The following is a 16585-nucleotide window of genomic DNA, read 5'->3' on the forward strand; positions in this document are numbered from 1 at the left end:
GGCACATTTTCAGCTTCCAGGAATTGTGTACAGATCCTTGCGACATTGGGCTGCGCATTATCATGCTGAAACATGAGGTGATGGCAGCGGACGAATGACAGGGCAATGGGCCTCAGAATCTTGTCACGGTATCTCTGTGTATTCAAATGGCCAAATCGATAAAATGCAATTGTGTTCGTTGTCTGCCTGCCCATACTATAACCCCACCGCCACCATGGGGCGGTGGTTCACAGTATTGACATCAGCAAACCGCTCGCCCACATGACGCCATACACACTGTCAGGTCAAGATCCTGGTGAGGACGACGAGCACGCATATTAGATGGTTTCTGACAGTTTGTGCAGAAATTCTTCAGTTGTGCAAACCCACAGTTTCATCAGACGTCTGAGTGGCTGGTCTCAGATGAACCTGCAGGTGAAGAGGCTGGCGTGGTTACATGTGGTCTGTGGTTGTGAGCCAGTTGGCCAAATTCTCTAAAACAACATTGATGCGGCTTATGGTAGTGAAATTAACATTTGATTCTGAATTTATATTTTTGTTTACTACAGAATATTTTCTACACGTCACATGCAACCTCATGTTTTCATAAGGAATGTCTTATCAGTCCATATCCTCAACCCAACAGCTTTTTCATGACATATGGCAATTTTCATCCAAGGTATGTGCACTTTTGACAGACTTATCAGTGGTTAGGTTACGTAAGGCTGGGTAATAGAGACGTATACACCAGCCAGCGGTAGTGCTGAGATGTGCTTTTTGAGGTCGGTTCAATAAAAAAATTATCAGTTTTCGATTTTGGTTAAAAAAAAAATGGACATGAAATGCATTGTGAAATAATGCCATTAAAATTATTATAGCTTTTTAAATGGGAATTCCAAAGCCCAAAATAGTGAACATTCAATTGCACACACACACAATACCCCATAATGTCAAAGTGGAATCGTGTTTTTCGAAATGTTTACAAATGAATTAATAATGAAAAGCTGAAATGTCTTGGGTCAATAAGTATTCAGCCCCTTTGTTATAGCAAGCCAAAATAAGTTCAGGAGTAAAAATAGATGGATTTTCAGAAAATCGCGCTGGGCCGAACAGCGCCATTTACCGGTTTATTTGGGTCCCCATTAGCTTTTGTAGAAGCAGCAGCTACTCTTCCCGGGTTCCACAAAAAAACACAACACGTAACAAAATACATACACTGATAGACAAGAACATTTACAAAAAGAAACAAAAAAAATGAAAGACAAATAAATAAACAATACAACAAAATAAACTTCCTCCACTTGGGGAACCCTGTTACAGTATGACCGGGAGAGGTAGGTGAGGCCAAATGTAAGATTAGAGCCATTATGATAGATGTGTGGCAGAAGCGGAGGGACAGCGAGCCCAAGGGCCAGCATTTAAAGGTCAGATTAGGAAGGAAGAGGTGGTGTTTGCTCTGTTGCGTCTATGACATCTGGTTGGCAAGCACGTGAATGGTTTGTGTATGGAATGTATGGTTGATGAAACAGTGAAGCATGTGTTGATGTACTGTTGTAAGTACCGGTATGTGGGAGAGGGATAATATTGATGTGTCGGGTTGCTGAGGTTGGACGGGGATGGGTGGGCGTTGGAAGGGATTTGGGTTATGGGTAGGGTTTGTTAGAAATTAGTAGGACTCTTATGTTCTTAGTAGTAAAGGATTAGGTAGGAGGGTTTCGTTTTTCTTAATCATTTAGTCGGTAAGCTGTACACTCCAGTACAGTAGGTGGCAGCATTCACCTCTAACGCTTGTTTGTGGCTGCCATAATACCAGAAGAACAAGACGACCACCAGGAGAGGTTTTGCCATAGACATCAGAATAAATAGAACGGGCCTGGAAGCTCTATCACTGGTAATTGGCTCGTAAAGCCATTGGTACACTCCCAATGGTTGCCTGATAGTGTGTGATGCAATAATTTCCATGGTATTTTAGAATGTCCTATAAACTGATGCTGGATTGCCATGGGAATGTAGAATGTTCAATAAAATGATGCTAACCGATGTGGTTCATGCAATGGCATGTGTATGGGATAATCAAGGTGGGGCTATGCGTTCTATGGGAAATAATCAAAGATGTGGAAGGTGTGGTCCACACAGTATGTGAGTGGAGTTGAGCGGTCAGAAATCCCACTCATGCTTAAGGAGCTGTGGTGGCACACTGCTCTGGAGCTCCACCTCCTTTCCAACTGCTCCACTAAAAAGCGTTTCTCACTCACAGGAGAAAAAAAAACCTGCCACTCCAAATTCGCTCCATTTATTAAAATATTTTGACCAACACCCATTTATTTGACCAACACCTATTTATTTTTGTGACTACCTGGACCTACCATTTGGTTTTGAAACCAAGCCATATGATTTGAGTGAAAACTATTTTAATAAACACGAAAAGGTGACTAAAGAAGCGCTCATCGTCTGAAATAGCCTACATGTCCTATTAAACAGCATATAAACACTCTAAATAGGTCAAGAGCCAGACAGGTAGCCTAAGGAGGAACAAAAATGTATTACTTCGGGTATATTATTAGCCGATTATTTAAATTATTCCAAGGCTATATAGCCTACAAAGAAATACATTGTGAAGCATTTGCGAGTGCGACACACTAGGCAGGCAGGGACATTAAGGCTCAGCATTTAAACATTTTTGTTGAATTAAATCGTTATAGTCTATAAATTGTGCATATAGGCTGTGACTTACTTAGAATTAAATACAAATGAAAGTAAAATGCTTTATTAGGCTCAGTCTAGTGCCTTTGAATTCATTTTTAGAAACACGAGTTTGGCCAGAGTCTGGCTTCAAGCTCATGCGATGGTGCCTGGAGAGCAGGCCAGCAGCCGCAAATACCCTCTTCACACTGGGGATGCTAAACACCTTTCAGGCCACTCTTGCCAGGCTGGGCAGTGATGCAGTTTTTTTTAAAGTTTTTTTTTATGTATAGGTAGGCCTAAACGTTTTTAGGCAAAATAACCCTATCAAAACGTAAAGTAATTTGAAAGAGGTAATATGTCAGGCCTATTGGGTCAAAATTAATTATAGCCTACTGTATAGATATAACTTATAAGAGATCAGAATTTTTGTTTATAAATACTTTGCTACAATGCCATACTTAACCAGCTACCCACGTCATTCCTTTCTGTTAGCATGTGCACGTAGTAAGTATACCATCATGCTTTTGGGATACGTGTCAGATTCCACAATGATTCTTTAGTTGTGGACACACCATCAACGCACTCCCTCTTGTTCCTCCTCATCTCTGTAAGTCAACTTGATTTTGCACCTGTGTGTTTTATCAGTTTCTTTATGAAAATATTTAGTGAACTCCGTGACAGTAGCTAAAGCAAGGGGCTATAGCAGCACACAAGTAGACTACAAATGCATGCTGGGCCGGGCATGCCCTAAACTTGTTAAGTGAGCGGTACTGGAGCAGGCGAGAAGGCCAACGCTCCAGCCTTTGGGAAACCTGCTCCTCGATGTGCTCCAACTCCACTCACATAATCTGGTTCCACTACATGCTAGCAGAGTGGAACTAACCTTCCACGGAGTTGCATTATTTTCCAGAGAACGCATAGAACCCAGAGTTGATTATCCCTTTTATACCGTGGCTATAATTGAAGGTAGAAATGTGTTCAACATCCACTTAAGTAGCTAGTAATTTTAATAGATAGCTACAGTAGTTGCCTTAGTAACAAAACAAAGTAATCAAACTTTCAGAATTCAGCAATGGCAATAATGTTTTCAATTATACTTTTGCTGTCAAAAGCATCTCAAACATAGAACATGTAAGAATGACGTATAGCCATTGAATTCTGCAACGCTGATAATGAGGTACAGCCATTGAATTCTACCATGCTGATGTACCATGCTCAAAGTCTCAATCATGGACACTCTTGCTGACAGTTGTGGCTGCTTCGTGTGATGTATTCTTGCCCTTTGTGCTGTTGTCTGTGCCCAATAATGTGTGTACCATGTTTTGTGCTGCTACCATGTTGTGTTGCTACAATGTTGTTGTCATGGTGTGTTGCTACCATGCTGTGTTTTCATGTGTTGCTGCCATGCTATGTTGTTGTCTTAGGTCTTTCTTTATGTAGTGTTATGGTGTCTCTTGTCGTGATGTGTGTTTTGTCCTGTATTTTATTTTGTATTTTTAATCCCAACCCCTGTCCCCGCAGGAGGCCTTTGTCCTGTTGGTAGGCTGTCATTGTAAATAAGAATTTGTTATAACCTGACTTGCCTAGTTAAATAAAGGTTAAATTAATAAAAAGTGGGTTAGAGGGAAATAATGCACACTCTAGAATGCCCTTCAAGCCAATCAAAAACGAGTATTCAACAATGCCATGGTATACATTTTTTGGAATGTCAGTTGCGTTGACTCAACAAATCACAGCACAGATTGAAGGGTACACTTCCTGCTTATACTTCCTGGCATGGGTACACTTAAAATGGCTGCCAATCCACCCATTATGTTATCATTGACTTAAATGGAGACGCCCTGTCTATTCATTCTTATTTCTATGGGTTTTGCATAGGCGAGTGAATACCATACTGTAACGTTAGGATAGCCGGTTGGTTTGAGATTCCTGTTTAACAAGCTGTTGGACTGGTTCAAACCAGTAATGAGGATGTGGTTATGGAGAGAAGGTCGGAGAAGCAGTAGATGGACGCAATCATGGTGGAAGTAGAAGTGCTGGTTGATTCTGATGGAGAGTTGAGCAAGCTCGGCAAGAGAGTGGAAGACTGTCAACGAAAAATACAGCAAAAGTTGCTGTAAATTATGAAAATCAGTTTCTTGTTGGAGTGCGATTCATTAATAATGATGTACTGTATACTTGTTGAGATCCATTAGGTCACAAAGATGATAAAGGATGCATTGGGAAAAGTAGAATCGGAGTTTGCTCCCCTGAATGAGACGTTACCTCCCATAAATGTAACAAAAGTCAAACTTTGGAGGGGGGTCTCTAAATAATGCTAATTTAACCACTCTATTTGTTTTAAATGCAGTGGTAAATATGTTTTACAGTGGTAAATGTGAAACACCCCCACCTCCGTCATGATTTAAACCATTTATTTCAATGTGGCGCCGCAGTCCACATTGAAAGAAATGGCCTCAGCTTAGCTCCTTTACACATAGATTTTCCTTTGTACTTCCTCATTGTCGCCATTTGTTTGCATACAGCTGATGGTCGACAATATCACTAGACAACTAGCCTACAGCTAGACATCAATGTGCATCCAGTCCATTCAACAAGTAGCCTATAAGTTAATGACAGTAGGCCTATAGTTTACTCTTTCGGTCAGAAGCGTTCAATTTTGGCATAGGCCTACATTGTTGGATTTGTGTGCCCATGAGAACTGAAGACGCCAAGCATTAACTCATGAATTATGGACAACTCATGAACTAGGGCGTAAAACATGTTTGTTTTTTTTCAACTCATGTATTACACTGAATGTAGGATACCGGTTGTGCATGTGTTCATGTGTGTAAAATTGCCTTGACAAATAAATGCCGTTTTCCCACCTTTTTCATATATTTGTTTACCACTACATCACTGGCTACAGGTAGGCCTATGTGAAGTTCATGGTAATACACATTGTAGACTAGTCTAGTAAGTTGACCATGTATGTTAGGCTGACCATCACGTTTTTCCTGGGAATGTTTCAGTCCCATTTCAGGTGTCCCGACTTTTTAGGCTACAAAAAAGCTCAATTTGTCAGGAAGACGCATCAATTCATGTAGGCATAATCAATGGCAAATCGCTGAATGTCATTAGGCACATATTTTGGTGTTTTTTTAAACAGATGTCTATTTCCATTCATTAATTGGTGCGAGTTCGGATGCTGGAATTATTTTGGAGTGGACGAACATGCACAGGTAGCCTACTTTGAAATAATTTGTTTGACAATCAGATGAAAATATCCTGACTGGTTGTGTTCATGCCACATTAAAGGGCAATTCATTTTTACCGTTTAAATTACATTTTTATTATTAGACCCATAAAAAAAAATGATGCACCCAAATGTCCTGGTGTAATTCGCACTCTGAGTATCGCTGGACATTTGTTCTTAAGACATGAAGCCTCAGACTCTAGTAGTGGTGGAAGCACGTTACCTGCACAGTGTAGTGGATGGAAAAAAGGAAGAAAATCAGTCCGTTTTAATGACGTTTGATGAAGAGTATCTGCCTACACATGTAAAGATAGGATATGAGATATGACATGTCTCAAGTGTGTGTCAATGAAATCAACATGTAGTTGAAGAACGGTGTTGCAATTGTGGTGGAAATCACATAGCCAAATTCCTGGAGTGCCCTGCAAGTCTGAAGTTGCAAGGAACCCGAAATATACAACAGGTCCCCTACAGAGAGGTGTGGGAAATAGTTGAAGGAGCAAATGAAGCTGTGGAAGCTATGGCAGTGGATGACCCGCAACCGGATGTCACATAGACCTGATAGATGTAGTAAAATGTGTTGTTTTAACAGCTGAAGCAGGGAATACTGAACACAAGAAGGGGTTTGATTTGGATTGGACTGTGACCGAAGGAGCCTGTTGTTGTAATAAAATCAGCAATGGCCATGTCTTTTTTCTACAGTTTGCTACAGTAGGAACGGACATAGAATGTGTGCGAACGCCATTATACCATAGAAGATATAAAAGCTGCACAGCTATTTTCAGGTCTCTCCAGAGATGTTTGATCGGGTTCAAGCTCTGGCTGGGCCACTCAAGGACATTGTGACTTGTCCAAAAGCCACTCCTGTGTTGTCTTGGCTGTGTGCTTGGGGTCGTTGTCCTGTTGGAAGGTGAACCTTCACGCCAGTCTGAGCACTCTGGAGCAGGTTTTCATCAAGGATCTCTCTGTACTTTGCTCCGATCCTGACTAGTCTCCCAGTACCTGCTGCTGAAAAATTCAATCTTGATTTCATCAGACCAGAGAATCTTGTTTCTTTAGGTGCCTTTTGGCAAACTCCAAGCGGGCTATCATGTGCCTTTTACTGAGGAGTGGCTTCCATCTGGCCACTCTACCATTAAGGCCTGATTGGTGTAGTGCTGAGGAGATGATTGTCCTTCTGGAAGGTTCTCCCATCTCTACTGAAGAACTCTGAAGCTCTGTCAGAGTGACCATCGGGTGCTTGGTCACCTCCCTGACCAAGGCCCTTCTCCCCCGATTGCTCAGTTTGGCCAGGCAGCCAGCTCTAGGAAGAGTCTTGGTGGTTCCAAACTTCTTCCATTTAAGAATAATGGAGGCCACTGTTCTTGGGGATCATCAATGCTGCAAACATTTTTTGGTACCCTTCCCCAGATCTGTGCCGAGACACAATCAGGTCTCGGAGCTCTTATGGAGAATTCCTTCGACCTCATGGCTTGGTTTTTGGTTGAACATGCACTGTCAACTGTGGGACCTTGTATAGGCAGCAAATTATACATTTGCTAAAAAAATCAAATAAAAAATTGGTTTTGTTTTTGTCGTTATGGGGTATTGTGTGTAGATTGATGAGGAAAAAATATAATTTAATCAATTTTAGAATATGGCTGTAACATAACAAAATGTGGAAAAAGTGAAGGGGTCTGAATACTTTCCAAAAGCAATGTATATGCCGTTACCATTACACATGCCGCAATGATTTTCCATTGAACATGTTTATATACAAAAGCAAAAAAATTATGCAATGACTATTCAAATATAAATACAGTATAGGCTACATTTGAAGGATATAGAAATAAGTTTAATTTAGCTATTTGTATGCTACGGTGTGTAATTTTGCACTCGGTGACCAGTTTATTAGGTACACCACCTCGTTCACGAAATGGTTCGCTCCTGCACACAGTGAGTCACATGGCCGTGGCTTGCTATATAAATCAGGCAGACCGGCATCGAGGCATTCAGTGACTATTCGATTGAATGTAAGAATGGGCAAAACTAGTGACCTAGGAGAATGAGTGTGGTATGATTGTCGGAACCAGGCGTGCTAGTTCCAATATCTCAGAAACGGCTGGACTGCTGGGCTTTTCACGCACGACAGTGTCTCGGATTTACCGAGAATGGTGCGGAAAACAAAAATATCCAGTCAGCGGCAGTCCTCTGGGTGAAAACAGCTTGTTGATGAGAGGTCGAAGGAGGATGGCAAGAATTGCGCAAGCTAAGAGGTGTCCCACAAACGGGCAAATAACGGGGCAGTACAACAGTGGTGTGTAGAACAGCATCTCGGAATGCACAACTCGTCGGTCCTTGTCATGGATGGGCTATTGCAGCAGAAGACCACACTGGGTTCAACTTCTATCAGCTAAAAACAAGAAGAAGCGGCTCCAGTGAGCACGTGATCACCAACACTCGACAATTGAGGAGTGAAAAAAACATTGCTTGATTCGACGAATCCCGGTTCCTGTTGCGTCACGCTGATGGTAAAGTCAGGATATGGCAAAAACACCATGAGTCAATGGCCCCATCCTGCCTGGTGTCAACAGTACAGGCACATTATGTCCCTTGATACCAATTAAGCAATGTTTGAATGCCACACCTTGTAGAATCCATGCCCCAAAGAATTCAAGCTATATAATGGCGCCGGAGGAGATGGCTGCCGTTTAACGGTCTCCTAACCAATTGTACTATTGTGTGTATTTTTGTGTTATTTGTTACTTATTTTGTACATTATGTTTCTGCCACCGTCTCTTATGATCGAAAAGAGCTCCTAGATAAATCAGAACAGCGATTACTCACCCCGTAATGGAAGAAGATTTTTTCTTTAACGAGTCAGACTCAAAGGATTTACTTCAAACACCCGACAAGGCCCAAATCCCTGTGATTCGCATAAGAAAGACACAGAAATATAGGGGACTTAGGTCGGGGGTGCCTTGTAAAGATCCAACGACGAGTGAGTAATCTGCCTCAACCATCAGTACTATTAGCTAACGTACAATCATTGGATAACAAAATAGACAAACTACGATCACAAATATCCTACCAAAGGGACGCCTGAGGTAGAGTATCTCATGGTGAGCTGTATACCACACTATTTACTAAGAGAGTTTATCTATATTCTTCGTAACTATCTATTTACCACCACAAATCGATGTTTGCACAAATACCGCACTTGTCACGACCGTGTGTAGAAACGGACCAAGGCGCAGCGGATGTTGAGTTCCACATTATTTATCATAGTGAAACTTTGAACAAAACAAATAAAGAAACAACGAAACGTGACTAAGTGGTGCACATGCACCAACACAAAACAATATCCCACAAACACAGGTGGGAAAAACAGCTACTTAAATATGATCCCCAATTAGAGACAACGATTACCAGCTGCCTCTAATTGGGAATCATACAAATCACCAACATAGAAATAATAACCTAGAACCCCACATAGAAATAATAAACTAGAATACCCCCCAGTCAAAGCTCTCCCTCGTCCTCTATTTGGCAAATCTGACCATAACTCTATCATTCTGATTCCTGCTTACAAGCAAAAACTAAAGCAGGAAGCACCAGGGACTCAGTCAATAAAAAAGTGATCAGATGAAGCAGATGCTAAGCTACAGGACTGTTTTGCTAGCACAGACTGGAATATGCTACGGGATTCTTCCGATGGCATTGAGGAGTACACCATATCAGTCACTGGCTTCATCAATAAGTGCATTGATGACGTCGTCCCCACAGTGACTGTACGTACATACCCCGACCAGAAGCCATATTATACTGGCAACATCCGCACTGAGCTAAAGGGTAGCCCGGAAGCTAACCCGGAAGCTTATAAGAAATTAGTCTATGCCCTCTGACGAACCATCAAACAGGCAAAGCGTCAATACAGGACTAAGATTGAATCGTACTACACCGACTCCGACGCTCGTCGGATGTGGCAGGGCTTGTAAACTATTACAGACTACAAAGGGAAGCACAGCCATGAGCTGCCCAGTGACACAAGCCTACGGGACCAGCTAAATTACTTCTATGGCAAGCAACACTGAAGCATGCATGAGAGCACCAGCTGTACTGGACGACTATATGATCACGCTCTACGTAGCCGACGTGAGTAAGACCTTTAAACAGGTCAAAATTCACAAGGCCGCAGGGCCAGACGGATTACCAGAACTGGCAAGTATCTTCACTGACATTTTAAACCTGTCCCTGACTGAGTCTGTGACACCAACATGTTGTTTCAAGCAGACCACCATAGTCCCTGTGCCCAAGAACACTAAGGTAACCTGCCTAAATAACTACCGACCTGTAGCACTCACGTCTGTAGCCATGAATTGCTTTGAAAGGCTGGTCATGGCTCACTTCTACAACATTATCCCAGAAACCCTAGACAACACTCCAATTTGCATACCGCTTGAGGATGCTATTCATTGACTACAGCTTAGTGTTCAACACCATAGTGCCCACAAAGCTCATCACTAAGCTAAGGACCCTGGGACTAAACACCTCCCTCTGCAACTGGATCCTGGACTTCCTGACGGGCCTCCCCCAGGTGGTAAGGGTAGGTAACAACACATCCACCACGCTGATCCTCAACACGGGGGCCCCTCAGGGGTGTGTGCTCAGTCCCCTCCTGTACTCCCTGTTCACTCATGACTGCATGGCCAGGCACGACTCTAATACCATCATTAAGTTTGCCGACGACAACAGTGATAGGCCTGATCACCGACAACGATGAGACAGCCTATAGGGAGGAGGCCAGAGACCTGGCTGTGTGATGCCAGAACAACAATCTTTCCCTCAAAGTGATCAAGACTAAGGAGATGATTGTGGACTACAGGAAAAGGAGGACCGAACACGCCCCCATTCTCATCGACGGGGCTGTATTGGAGCAGGTTGAGAGCTTCAGTTACTTGGTGTCAACGTCAGCAACAAACTATCCTGGTCCAAACACACCAAGACAGTCATGAAGAGGGCACGACAACGCCTGTTCCCCCTCAGGAGACTGAAAAGATTTGGCATGGGTCCTCAGATCCTCAAAAAGTTCTACAGCTGCACCTGAGCATGGTTGACTGGTTGCATCACTGCCTGGTATGGCAACTGCTCAGCATGTGACCGCAAGGCGCTACAGAGAGTAGTGTTTAAGGTCCCAATGCAGAGTGCCAATGCATCACACCTAAAAGTGAGAAAATAACTATTGCTCAACTGAAAAACGAATGAAAATAAAGTTGTGTGATGATTCATAAGGATTAATCTTATAAGCAATCGTAAGTGCATTTATAAATGGTTTATAACTGGAGGTAGATATTGTCTCATTATCTGGCTAACACTTGACCAGTTATTGCACTATTATGACCAATGCAATAACAGTTTATTAATGGATTTACAAATTATTAAATAATCGTTAATATCATTATAACCCCTTTATAAACCCTTTACAAATGCAACCTTATTGTAAAGTGTTACCCATATGGTAAACAATCCCTTGAAAATGGCATGTAGTTGTCAATGATTTTAGCGGAGCTGGGGTTTTCCTTGCCCCCCAGCAGCCAAATCTAACGTATTGTGACGTTTTATTGAAAACGATATATTCCGCCTGTGGCTGCGGTTGTGTGAAATATGTTAAAGGAGCATACTTCCTGTAGAATCTGTCCATTCATTATCCTCTCCTGCCTTATCTGTATCTCATATTCTGTCTGTGCCGACCGCGTTGCTAGGGTCCGGAGGGTGTGGTGTGGTTAGTTACCAACAGACAGAGTTGGCTTTGTTTGGTGTGTGTGTGTGTGTGTGTGTGTGTGTGTGTGTGTGTGTGTGTGTGTGTGTGTGTGTGTGTGTGTGTGTGTGTGTGTGTGTGTGTGTGTGTGTGTGTTACTGCGCGCGTGCACACCTTTGACAGCGCCCTCAGAAGGACGGTTGACAGTCATTGTGAATCCTGGGAGAAATTAAACCTGCTACTTGTGCGACCTTATTAAAGGAGTGGCTAATTTAAAGCTGCATCATTAGACAATGCTGAATGACGCACTAAAGCACACACACAGAGAGAAAGCGAGAGAGAAAGAGAGAGAGAGAGAAAGCGCGAGAGAGAGAGAGAGAGAGAGAGAGAGAGAGAGAGAGAGAGAGAGAGAGAGAGAGAGAGAGAGAGAGAGAGAGATTCACTGGCATGTCAGGTCAGGTTCACTTCACAGTGGTTTCATGTTTTAAGACATTACTGGAACACACCTTTGTCTAATGAATCACTTCGTAAAAAGGATACACTGTATAATACACTTCACCCATGAGAGTCAATAGACTACATCAGTAGTGTGGCACACCTCCTACACAGCGTATTTATCATGAAAATCCCATTCGTCACAGAAACACTACATGACCAAAACTACGTGGACATCTGCTCGTCGAACATCTCCTTCCAAAATCATGGGCATAAATATGGAGGTGGTCCCCCCTTTGCTGCTATAACAGCCTCCACTTTCTGGGAAGGCTATCCACTAGATGTTGGAACTTTGCTGTGGGGAATTGCTTCCATTCAGCCACAAGAGCATTAGTGAGGTCTATTAGGCCTGGCTCTATTAGGCCTGGCTCACAGTCAGCATTCCAATTCATCCCAAAAGGTGTTCGATGGGGTTGAGGTCAGGGCTCTGTGCAGGCCAGTCAAATTCTTCCACACCAATCTCGACAAACCATTTCTGTATGGACTTCGTTTTGTGAACAGGGGCATTGCCATGCTGAAACAAGAAAGGGCCTTCCAAGCTGTTGCCACAAAGTTGGAAGCACAGAATAATCTAGAATGTCATTGCAGGCTTAACATTAAGATTTCCCTTCACTGGAACTAAGGGGCCAAGAGCGAACCATGAAAAACAGCCCCAGACCATTATTCATCCTCCACCAAACTTTACATTTGGCACTATGCATTGGGGCAGGTAGCATTCTCTTGGCATCCGCCAAACCCAGATTCGACCGTCGGACTGCCAGATGGTGAAGCGTGATTTTTTACTCCAGAGAACGCGTTTCCAATGCTACAGAGTCCAATGGTCGGCAAGCTTTACACCACTCCAGCCGATGCTTGGCATTGCGCACGGTGATCTTAGGTTTGTGTGCTGCTCGGGCATGGAAACCCATGTCATGAAGCTCCCGACGAACAGTTCTTGTGCTGACGTTGCTTCCAGAGGCAGTTTGGAAATCAGAAGATTTCGTTATTGCTCCTACACACTCCTAGTACACACTCCTAGCAACGTTGTTGCTCCTACACATTTCCAATTCACAATAACATCACTTACAGTTGACCGGGGCAGCTCTAGCAGAGCAGAAATTTGACAAACTGACTTGTTGGAAAGGTTGCATCTTATAAGGGTGCTTTCAGTAAGGCCATTCTACTGCCAATGTGTGTCTATGGAGATTGCATGGCTGTGTGCTCGATTTTATACACCTGTCAACTACGGGTGTGCCTGAAATAGCAGAATCCACTCATTTTAAGGGGTGTCCACATACTTTTGCATATAGAGTGTATGTGTTTGTGTTTCTCCGTGCTACGTCTGCTGCCATGGTGAATGTGTTTACGCGGACGGTCTCTACCTCCCGTCACCTCACCACCTCCCTGAGACACACCTGTGTGAAAACTGAACAGGTTGTTCGACATACCGCGTGCACCTCTGCCCAGTGCGCAGGTGAGAAGGAGAACAACACAGAAACTTTAAACATTACGCGCAAACACACCTTTTTTTTTATTGTATTTTCTATTACCTATATAATTAGTAACACTGCATTGTTAGGAGAGCTCTTAAGAAATGATTTCACTGTACTGTTTTACACATGTTATCAAAATGTTTTGCATGTCAGCAATCAAGTTTTCAAAATATATAACTTTCAAAATACAGAAACATCATATGATGGAAAATGCATCATACCGGCTGTATTTCGAAAGTGATTTATTTTGAAAACTTGATTGCTGACATGCAAAACATTTTGGGACTTTATCAAATGGACTAATATGTCAACATTGGACTAATGACACAAATACCAAAAGATAGTTTTGGGGTGGAATTTCCCTTTAAGGCAGTGCAAGGCAGAACTGAGTCAGACTTGTGTCACATAATCGCTCTCTTTACAGAGACATAACTCATTCACTGTCAGCCCTGAGATAGATAGATCGATCGATCGATAGATAGATGATAGAAAGAGTTGAAGTCGGAAGTTTAAATACACTAAGGTTGGAGTCATTAAAACACGTTTTTCAACCACTCCACAAATGTATTGTTAACAAACTATAGTTTTGGAAAGTCAGATAGGACATATACTTTGAGCATGACACAAGTCATTTTTCCAACAATTGTTTACAGACAGATTATTTCACTTATAATTCACTGTATCACAATTCCAGTGGGTCAGAAGTTTACATACACTAAGTTGACTGTGGCTTTCAACAGCTTGGAAAATTCCAGAAAATGATGTCATGGCTTTAATAGCTTCTGATTGGCAATTGACGTCATTTGAGTCAATTGGAGGTGTACCTGCGGATGTATTTCAAGGCCTACTGTCAAACTCAGTGCCTCGTTGCTTGACATCATGGGAAAATCAAAATAAATCAGTCAAGACCTCAGAAAGAAAATTGTAGACCCCCACAAGTCTGGTTCATACTTGGGAGCAAAGTACCACGTTCATCTGTACAAACAATAGTACGCAAGTATAAACACCATGGGACCACACAGCCATCATACCGCTCAGGAAGCAGACGCGTTCTGTCTCCTAGAGATGAACCTAATTTGCTGCGAAAAGTGCAAATCAATCTCAGAACAACAACAAAGGACTTGTGAAGATGCTGGAGGAAACAGGTACAAAAGTATCTGTATCCACAGTAAAACGAGTCCTATATCGACATAACCTGAAAGGCCGCTTAGCAAGGAAGAAGCCACTGCTCCAAAACCGCCATAAAAAAGACAGACTACAGTTTGCAACTGCACATGGGGACAAAGGTCATACTTTTTGGAGAAATGTCCTCTGGTCTTATGAAACAAAAATAGAACTGTTTGGCCATAAGTGCCATTGTTATGTTTGGAGGAAAAAGGGGGATGCTTGCAAGCCGAAGAACACCATCCCAACCGTGAAGCACGGGGGTGGCAGCATCATGTGGTGGGGGTGGTTTGCTGCAGGAGGGCCTGGTGCACTTCACAAAATAGATGGCATCATGAGGTAGGAAAATGATGTGGATATATTGAAGTAACATCTCAAGACATCAGTCAGGAAGTTAAAGCTTGGTCGCAAATGGGTCTTCCAAATGGGCAATGACCCCAAGCATACTTCCAAAGTTGTGGCAAAATGGCAAAAAAGAACTGAAAAACCGTGTGCGAGCAAGGAGGCCTACAAACCTGACTCAGTTACACCAGCTCTGTCAGGAGGAATGGGCCAAAATTCACTCAAGTTATTGTGGGAAGCTTGTCGAAGGCTACCCGAAACATTTGACCCAAGTTAAACAATTCAAAGGCAATGTTACCAAATACTAATTGAGTGTATGTTAACTTCTGACCCACTGGGAATGTGATGAAAGAAAAAGAAAGCTGAAATAAATCTGAAATAAATAAATTCTCTATACTATTATTCTGACATTTCACATTCTTAAAATAAAGTGGTGATCCTAACTGACCTAAGACAGGGAATTTTTACTAAGATTAAATGTCAGGAATTGTGAAAAACTGAGTTTAAATGTATTTGGCTAAGGTGTATGTAAACTTCCAACTTCAACTGTGCATAGATACACATTCACCCCAGTCACACACGCACGCACGCACACACACACACACACACACACACACTTGCACACCCAAGGAAGTATCTATGCAAAGTCTAGTTAGGAGAAAGGCGAGTCTCTCACACTGTTCAAAGGTTAGTCTCATAATGATCCAGTCACAGATCAGTCATAGACAAAAAAATGAATTTTCAATGGTCAATAGACAAAAATTGAATTATTATATTGTCATCGGTATGTAAATATGTGTAGTCTGTGTATCATATGTAGCAGCACTTACTTGACATCGACTCTAGTGGATGTGTCTTGGAGGTCTCCTGGGCGAAAGAGCTGTGCCTCTTTTAGTCTGAGGAAGGCTATAACATTGTCCTGTAGAGAGACAGACAGCCAGGGACTGTGAGACTGATAGGTAGAGAGGTGTGTCCACCTTCAGTCACCGTCAATAATCACTCAGGAATTCTCTGGCAGATGTGACACGCAACAGTTTGACACTTCACTGCTGCATCCAAAGTTCATACCACCGGGAAGAACTGAGAAAGGGGCAGGTAGGAGCGTGTGTGCGTAGCAAATAGAGAGTGACAATGCAGAACACACAAACACAGGTAGGCAGGGGCTAGGCAGCAGCGAATTAACAGCTCCAAAACTACCTGTGGGAGTGTGTGGGCCAGTCAAAGGGGCAGGGTTTTTGGAACTAAGAAGAATGACATCAGAGCTATATACTAGTCCCACCCCCCACCAGCCCCAGTCATGCAAAGCAGAGCTGCCACCTAGTGAGTGTCGTCTACAACCTGTAACACACTTTCTCTCACACGTCTCTCCCTCTCCTCCCATGCTGTAGAATAGCTGTGGAATCTCAGGGGTGGAGGATTATTTTGGAAACATGCGGTTGCCATGTAACAAGAGGTCAGGTGACTGAAACTAACAGG

The 16585-nt window shown here is 42.7% G+C and overlaps 1 protein-coding gene across 3 annotated transcripts in view; it reads right to left on the reverse strand.

Moving 5' to 3' along the window:
* LOC120064476 (LIM domain only protein 7-like) overlaps positions 1-16229 on the reverse strand; it is an 81741-nt gene extending 65512 nt beyond the window's left edge. The window contains exon 1 of one of the 3 annotated variants that reach the window (XM_039015073.1): positions 15940-16229. The gene's annotated coding sequence lies outside the window, so the exon portion shown is untranslated. The remainder of the gene's footprint in view (positions 1-15939) is intronic. The other 2 variants (XM_039015074.1, XM_039015075.1) reach the window with 2 other exon arrangements.
* Between the last annotated feature and the right edge of the window lie 356 nt (positions 16230-16585).

This window comes from Salvelinus namaycush, chromosome 19 (assembly GCF_016432855.1).
Source record: "Salvelinus namaycush isolate Seneca chromosome 19, SaNama_1.0, whole genome shotgun sequence".
NCBI lineage: Eukaryota > Metazoa > Chordata > Actinopteri > Salmoniformes > Salmonidae > Salvelinus > Salvelinus namaycush.